The sequence below is a fragment of the Clytia hemisphaerica genome, unplaced genomic scaffold (assembly GCF_902728285.1).
Source record: "Clytia hemisphaerica strain Z4C2 unplaced genomic scaffold, Clytia hemisphaerica genome assembly, whole genome shotgun sequence".
In the NCBI taxonomy this organism is placed as follows: domain Eukaryota; kingdom Metazoa; phylum Cnidaria; class Hydrozoa; order Leptothecata; family Clytiidae; genus Clytia; species Clytia hemisphaerica.
The window spans coordinates 94,050-101,697 of record NW_027104229.1 but is presented as its reverse complement, the minus strand read 5'-3'; the positions used below and the strand labels follow the sequence as shown (position 1 = coordinate 101,697).

Below are 7,648 nucleotides of genomic sequence, written 5' to 3'. Positions count from 1 at the left end.
AATGTGATTCCAAGAAGAACGGTAGCAACAGTCAAGATACTTAAATGTTCGATGGTCCAACCAAGTAAATTGACAGCAATAATATTGATTACAATCTCAGCTTGAGTGTAGACGAATGATATGAGCATGATGGAAAATAAAACTAAATCAATATCTAGATTTGACAAGACCTGACCGAATGTCAATAGACTTCCTGGATTCTTGTTGGCTTCCTCTTTTGAGCGTCTGAGTCCTCGAGGTTCTTGCCTTACTGGATCTTTTGTTGTAGATTCTGATGACTGGTCACTTTCCAGAGCATTGAGCACAAATTCGCTATCATCATTCAGATGTAATGATTTTTGGTTTCTGTTCAACTTTTCATGAGTTTCATGATCATGAGAACTTTGGAGATTATTCTGGTTACTTTGCTCAGTTTCAGTTTCTGCAAGCTGTAGAACGATCGCACTGTCATCTGTTTTATTATAAATCCTGAGGAAAATCTGATATCCTCGATCTCTGGTCATATCAGTTAAAAGAAAATAAGCAATTAATTGATACATGATGGTCAAAACAATTAAAACAACACTACAAAAATTGTATTGGTTAAATTCGAATCCAAACAAATTAAAATTGATCCATCGAAACACTATGGGGGATACAGGTGCGATAGCGTGACAGACAATAGCGAACGTGTAGATTTTTGTGTTTAAGTTGGTTAGTTCTTCGATTGGGTATGTCCTGGTGATTTCTCCTGGATAAGTAAATAAAAATGATTCTGATTGGTTAATTGTTAAGTAAGGAATTTCCAGGAATCCTGGAGAGGAAGCCTTTTCCATCGTGCGTCTCGAGTATTTTTCCTCGCTTTTTCGATGCTTTAGAAGAACATCTTCTAAGCTCCTAATTCATCTGCTAGCAAAATATTTTGTTACAAAATCGAAAACATTATTTTAAAAGAGTATATCAAGAACGAACAGACTTAAAGCAAATTCCTAGTCTTGATTTCAGGCCTCTATAGATATACTTCATTTAAGAAATCTTTCGCTAGAAAATGAGCAGAAGCCTGGAAATTTCCCAAACAATTTTCAAACCTATATTTGATAATACTCCTGTTTTCCAGGGTAACCCACATTCGTAGGAACATCACACTCCTTCTTTTAATTCAAGTATAACATCTATAGTATTTTTTCTGGTCTCGAAAGGGTAATTTTGAGAATATACGATAGAAATATTACCAACCTTGATAGGCAGGTCTTGTCCCGTCAGCAATTCCACAAAGAAGTCGTCCTAGTATCGGGAACCAGTTCAAATATGGGAAAATATACAGCAAATTACCAATCACGTTAAAATTTGAGATGTACAAGACAACGATTCGTAAGTTACGGTACCGATCAACAAGCTTTCCAATCAAAGTGGATGAAATCATTGATGCAAATTGTAAAGCAGCCATTGATAATGAATAATATAATTTAGGATTGGAAACTTTTAATATGTCTTGAAAATAATATAAAGCTGAAATACTGATAGCTGAATATTCGAATGAAAACAATCCTTCTAAAATGACCAATATAATGAAATTATACTTTCGTTTTCGGTACCAGTTTTCAAGACACGTTTTCTCTGATGACGATAATCCACTCGAATCCATTCTTCTCTAATATTGAAAATTCCCTATTTCATATGATTTATAATTCCTTCCTTGAGAGAAAGAACCAAAGTTTATTAATCAGTCTTTGGATATGTTAAATGTAAAATTTTGTCCTGTCCACGTTGTTTTAGAACTAAAAACAAAAATTAAGAGATCTAAAACGGCAATTTTTGAAAACTTTCATAGCTCTTCAAGAGTACAAGAAGTTCAAGTTCCGCACTGTTACCATCCCTGCTTCATCGTTTGCAAATAAGCGAAGAGATTTCTCTTATCCTGCTCTTTAAAACAAAGTTTAATAACAAATAAGTTGATGCAAACAGCTTGCAAAATTCGAGACTTAAGTATTATAATCAGCTTTTCATTAGATCAAAAATATGACACACGCCTTTTTATTCCTATAAGAACAAAGTACATAAGACAGTGGTCAAAGCAAAGTCTTTCGTCTGAGACGGAAAATGGATTTTACACAGCAAATTAGCACATTATCTTGAGATTTTGGTGAATTATGCAGAGTTTTGAGTCGAAATTTGCTTTTTAAAACTTCTCTGAGACGGAAATCCGTCTGAGACGGAAGAACTTTTAACACTGATAAGAACGCGAGGCTTATCTTGGACTTTTGGATCCTCAGATCCTAAAACTCAGAGTTTAAACTCTACCCTTCCAACCTAATTTAGAGCGCTTCCAAATCGTTTGTGGCTGTAAGATTTCGTGGGAATTTCCCTTTTTCCTCAAATATTACTCTTGTTGTACCTTTTGTTGTACCTCCCTCCCCTGTGTTTTCTATAGACGGTTCAGATCTTGAGGTAGTACCCACATTCTGTTACCTAGGTGATATGATTGGGGACAATGGAGGCTGTTTTGATGCAATTACCTCAAGGGTGAAGTCTGCGTGGAATAAATTTAGACAGTTGTTGCCAATTTTGACTAATAAGAGCATCCCATTGCAATGTCGTGGTCGTGTCTTTACTTCGGCTGTAAGGGGTGTTTTGCTTCATGGAAGCCCGACCTGGGCAGTCACGGTTGATGACTGTAGCAGGCTTGTTCGAAATGACAACGCGATGGTTCGTTGGATCTGTTCAACTCGTCTGGCTGATAGGATTTCGATGACCCAGCTTAGAGAAAGACTTGGTATTCCATGTATTGAAGACTTAGTTTCCCAAGGTAGACTTCGTTGGTTCGGTCATGTGCAGCGTATGCACGACGACTGTTGGCAAAAAAAGATGCTCACTCATGTAGTGCAAGGGAAATATGTTGGCAGACCAAAAAAGAGATGGTCGGACAATATCAATGCGGACATGAAGTCCCTCAATGTCAACATCGACCTGACAAACGATCGCATTGCATGGCGTACGGCCATCAAGAGAGGAAGGCGTCCAACCCCAGCTGCTGGGAACAACGGACGTTAAACCGTGCAGTAAGTAAGTAAGTAAGTCTCCCGAATAGACGTCCCCCCCGCTAATTGTTAAGAGACAAAAAAATCCAACCCCCGCTCTTATTAGGACCCCCCCGCTAATTAAATTCGAATAATTCAATATTTTATTACAGTATTACCTTAAACTTGTTAAAATTTTCCTTTTTGTTAGTATTGGTTCTTATTTTACGTGTTTATTTGTTAAAGTTTCTTTTTTATTTGTTGTTGAAATTGATACCAGTTAGAAAAAAATCTGTCCTCAAACTACCACCCCCCTCTTATTCCATCCCCCCCCCCGCTTATTAGAATTTAGATAATTTTCCTACCCCCCCCCCCCCGTCTATTCGGGAGACAAGATTATGACTTTGATTGTACGTTAAATGCAACATTTTCCATTTTTTCCTGTCCACGTTGTTTTGTCTTTTAGAATTAAAAACAAAACTTAAGAGATCTAAAAGGTAAAAAGGCAATTTTTTGACAACTTTCATAGCTCTTCAAGAGTACAATTTTCCAACTGCTAACATCTCTGTTTGTAATATACAAACAACGAAAAGCTTTGTCTTATCTGGGTCTACGATGGACACAGCCTGCTAAATTCATTATAATCAACTTTACATTGACGTATATCTGATCATTTAAGAGGCTTAAGCTTTAGGTGTCCACTGAAGAAAAATGTGGCTGTCGCAAATGATCATCGCGAAAAAATTTGTCTGTCGTCAAAAAAATTCCAGTGAACACAGTTCATCGTAGTCTGAATCACAGACCTCTACAAAACCCCAGTAGCACGAATCCGTTAGTGGATGCCAGCAGCCTAAGTTCATCGCAAAAAAATTTTCGTCCTAGAATCAAAATTAATTCTAAAAATTTTGCGATGAAAAATGAAAACGTCGCAAATTTTTTTAGTTCGTCGCTTATTTTTTGAGGAAGAATAAAAACGAGAGAAAGAACAAAAGAAAAGAATAAGTAAACTAAACTTGGTGAATTTGTTTTTCAGGCTATTTAAGAAATTCAAGTTACCATGGACGTTGAGTGAAAGACATAGGAACAGATTTTGTATGTGTGAAATTTCTAGTGGCAATAAAGCATTTCGATTATAAAAAAGATTTAAATCCAATTTCAGACGAACCTCATCATCAATTTCTTAGAAAGTTGAACTTACTCACAAAATACTGGAGATAAAAACATTTTACTTGATTTTAAGAACATTTTTAAGCTCAAGAAACCCAAAAATAACCCAAAATAAGAACACCTGAAGGTATCAAAAGTGTTTGATGTTCTTATAAAATCCTGTTTCAAAATTTGTCTCATTATCAAATAATCGCCAATCAAACAGTTTCTGTGGTCGAAGGTAAACTTCTTAAAGAAATAGGATGGCTTTCTTAATAGTTCTCATTCTCAAGAAGGTATCTTTCCATTTGGTCATCCAGGCAACAATACACGGGTTTCGAATTAAATTTTTGCTTAGCTTTAGCTTTGATCCCATGTAAATTTGCACGAAAAATATCAAGTAAACAGAACGAAAATTGGCCGTGTATCAAGCAATTTTAGCTCATTTTTCCATTTTGACAGACTTTATGGGTCATTATGAAAACAAAAAACATTAAAATAAAAAGTCAATCGTTTAATCATATTTCTTTTATTGAATTTAAAATAGAAAAACATCTTTTGAATGAACACCTGGCTTTCAAAAGAGAAGAAAGGAAATCTATCAACCTTTTATAAGGCATTTCCCCTTATCGCTCCTTTTATTCATTTGATTTTTTCTCTCGCGCCAGATTTAATTCGAAACCCGTGTATTACTATCTGGTCTGTAAAATATACCTTTTATGATATAAAAATAGAGGTATTTTAGACTTAAAGTCCATTTTTGGCCCAGCTAGCTTTAGCATACTGGGCCTTTCATTAGCATTCTGCCCGGTGTCAGTGTGTAACAATTTACTAGGCGATACGCGTTTTCAAACACAGCACAGATTAGTACATATTGTGAACGATTTGATTGGCTGTTAGAACATGATTGACAGAGTAAAAAACAATTGAAATCGTCTTTATTGGTTAAAAACATAAAAGGAGAAAATACAATTAACTATTAAAACTATAAGAATATAACAGATGTAGTACGTTTTAAGAAAAACAATGTGATTTACACAGAAATAACCGTAACAAACCTTCTTCCCTTTAGGAAGATGTTCTTTTAAAAAAAAGTTGTTTTTACATTTCTCTATCATGTGAACAGTTCAGTTGTTCACGTGTTAGGAAAAAAACTAACATCTCTGTATATAAGATTAAATATTATGAATTATTTCTCATTGTTGTAAATAAGAGATAGCCGAATGGTCTAAGGCGTCTATGGCTTGTGTTAGCGGCTCCCGGTTCCAATCCCCTCTGCTACTCAAGTCTTGTTCAGTTCATATTTTTATTCGCTGGGCCTTCATGCTCTCTGGGTCACAGATATCTGTAAAGCCCGAAGGGCTAGATTTGAGGCTTTTATCGAAAAGTGAAGCCTAGGTTTGGAAGGATTTCCTACCAAAGTCACGTGACTAAAATATGCAATTTCACCGGTTTGAGAGATGTGAAATAGCGTTTGCCGCCTACGTTTTTTGATCTCGCGCTCCGAAAACAATTAAAATGCTAGATCCTATCCATCGGCACGAAATTTAAAAACTCAAATTTTTGCTTCACTTTTTTTTGCTGGAGAAAGCTTAAAGTTGCAAATCTAGCCCTTCGGGCTTAGATATCTGTGCTCTGGGCTTCTTGTTATTATTTAAACCTTCTATTTGCTTAAAATATATTTATTTCCATTCCATTGTTCTTATTTTCTGAGTCGCAGTATAAGATTGCTCTTAAAAAGAGTGTACCCAAGGTTCAGCTTTGTTCTTAAATTGTTCTTATTCATCGAGTATCAGTGTTCTTATAAAGATTGCTCTTGTAAAAAGAGAGGTTATTGGATCCAAAGCTAGTTTTTAACTATACATTAAAGGATACATATTGTGACATCTCTACCCATAACTTAATGAACACGTCGAAAGACAAGAACATCGGAAATTTTTGAAGCCTTCAGATGTTCTTACTTTTTATTTTTTCAAACTTGAAAATATTCTTATTGCCATCATTTTGGTGTGATTCCATAAGAAAAGGCGTGTTCAAAAAAGAGTACAAAAAGCTTTAAAATGTTATCAGAATGAAGCGTTGTGATCTTATGTAATTTGTTCTTGCATGAAAGCATGTTGACAGGTTATCTATCCAATTACAAAATTAGATTTGTTATGCTGATAAATCCACACATTCTCGGAGATAAAAAGCAAGTAATCTTACTCGTTTTTGGAAGCGTAACGAAGGGGGTCGTAATTGGGAACACTATTAATAAGAATACACTTTTGTTATGTGAATAAACTTTATAAAGAACACAAGGCTTCGATAACCAAATTATTAAGAACAAGTTAAGCGGACACGAAACACCCGATTTCTTAGGAAAATAGACAAAAATGCTAACAAAAATAGTGAACATAAGAACATGTTAAGAGCATTTCAGGCTTAATACTTGAAAAAGTTTAGAAAATCCGAAGGCTTCAAAATTGTGGACAACATGGCGAACAGATTGTTGAGAATTCTCTACATTACACCACTAAACATTGAACTTGATTAAAGGGACATAAAAGTAGTAGAATGTAAACCCATTCCGCAAAGAGTCTGTTAAATGACGCGCCTTACGCGCCCACGCGCCTTCAATTTATTGACGCGCCCACGCGCCCACGCGCCTTACGCGCCCACGCGCCTTACGCGCCCACGCGCCTTACGCGCCCACGCGCCTTACGCGCCCACGCGCCTTACGCACCCACGCGCCTACGCGCCTGAAATTTTGACGCGCCTTTAAGTTTTGACGCACCTTCTTAGAGGATTTTTTCATCTGCGAGTTGCGAGTTGCGAGTTACGAGTTGCATTTAGAACCACGAGTTACGAGTTACTTTTTACGAGTTACGAGTTACGAGTTGCATTTTAACAAAATAAAATCGCGAGTTGCGAGTTACGAGTTGCATTTTAACACACAAAATTCGCAAGTTGCAAATTGAAAGTGCGAGTTGCAAATTAAAAGTGCGAGTTGCAAATCGAAAAGTCAGTAAGGGTGAAAAACATTTCTATTGATAAAAGAAATTGATTATTGCTGCTCACTATTATACATAAAAAAGAGCAAACATTCGTTTGGTGGAGAAAGAAAAAAATGTACAAAAAGTACGTATTTACATTGCATGTATTTACATTGCAAAAGTACTGTAGAGAAAAGTGCTCCCGTGCGGGGGTAAGAGGCGTTGTTACTAAAAAAAGTAACACAGGGTAACAGGGGGTAACAAGGTAACAGGCTGAGAATGGTGGCTCTGAGGGGTTGTTTCACCAACAGTAATTATAAGATCACGTGCAAAACGTGTACAATCATTGTCGTAATATTTTAGAAAAAAGAGAAATTCCCGCAAATTTTCAAAACCACAAACGACTAAGAAGTGCTCTAAATTTGGTTGAAAGGGTAGGGTTTTACGACCTAGGATCTGAAGATCCAAAATTGAAATGGCCTAAAATCGACTTTCTCGCCCGAACTCCAAATTCGAAAAACGAAAAAACAA

The 7,648-nt window shown here is 36.2% G+C and overlaps 1 long non-coding RNA gene across 1 annotated transcript; it reads right to left on the bottom strand.

Moving 5' to 3' along the window:
- Positions 1-526: 526 nt before the first annotated feature.
- LOC136815868 (uncharacterized) lies at positions 527-1,927 on the bottom strand. Its single transcript, XR_010847776.1, has 2 exons — positions 1,216-1,927; positions 527-730 (listed from the first exon to the last, which is right to left on the bottom strand). It is a non-coding gene; the product is annotated as an uncharacterized lncRNA (long non-coding RNA).
- Positions 1,928-7,648: the final 5,721 nt, after the last annotated feature.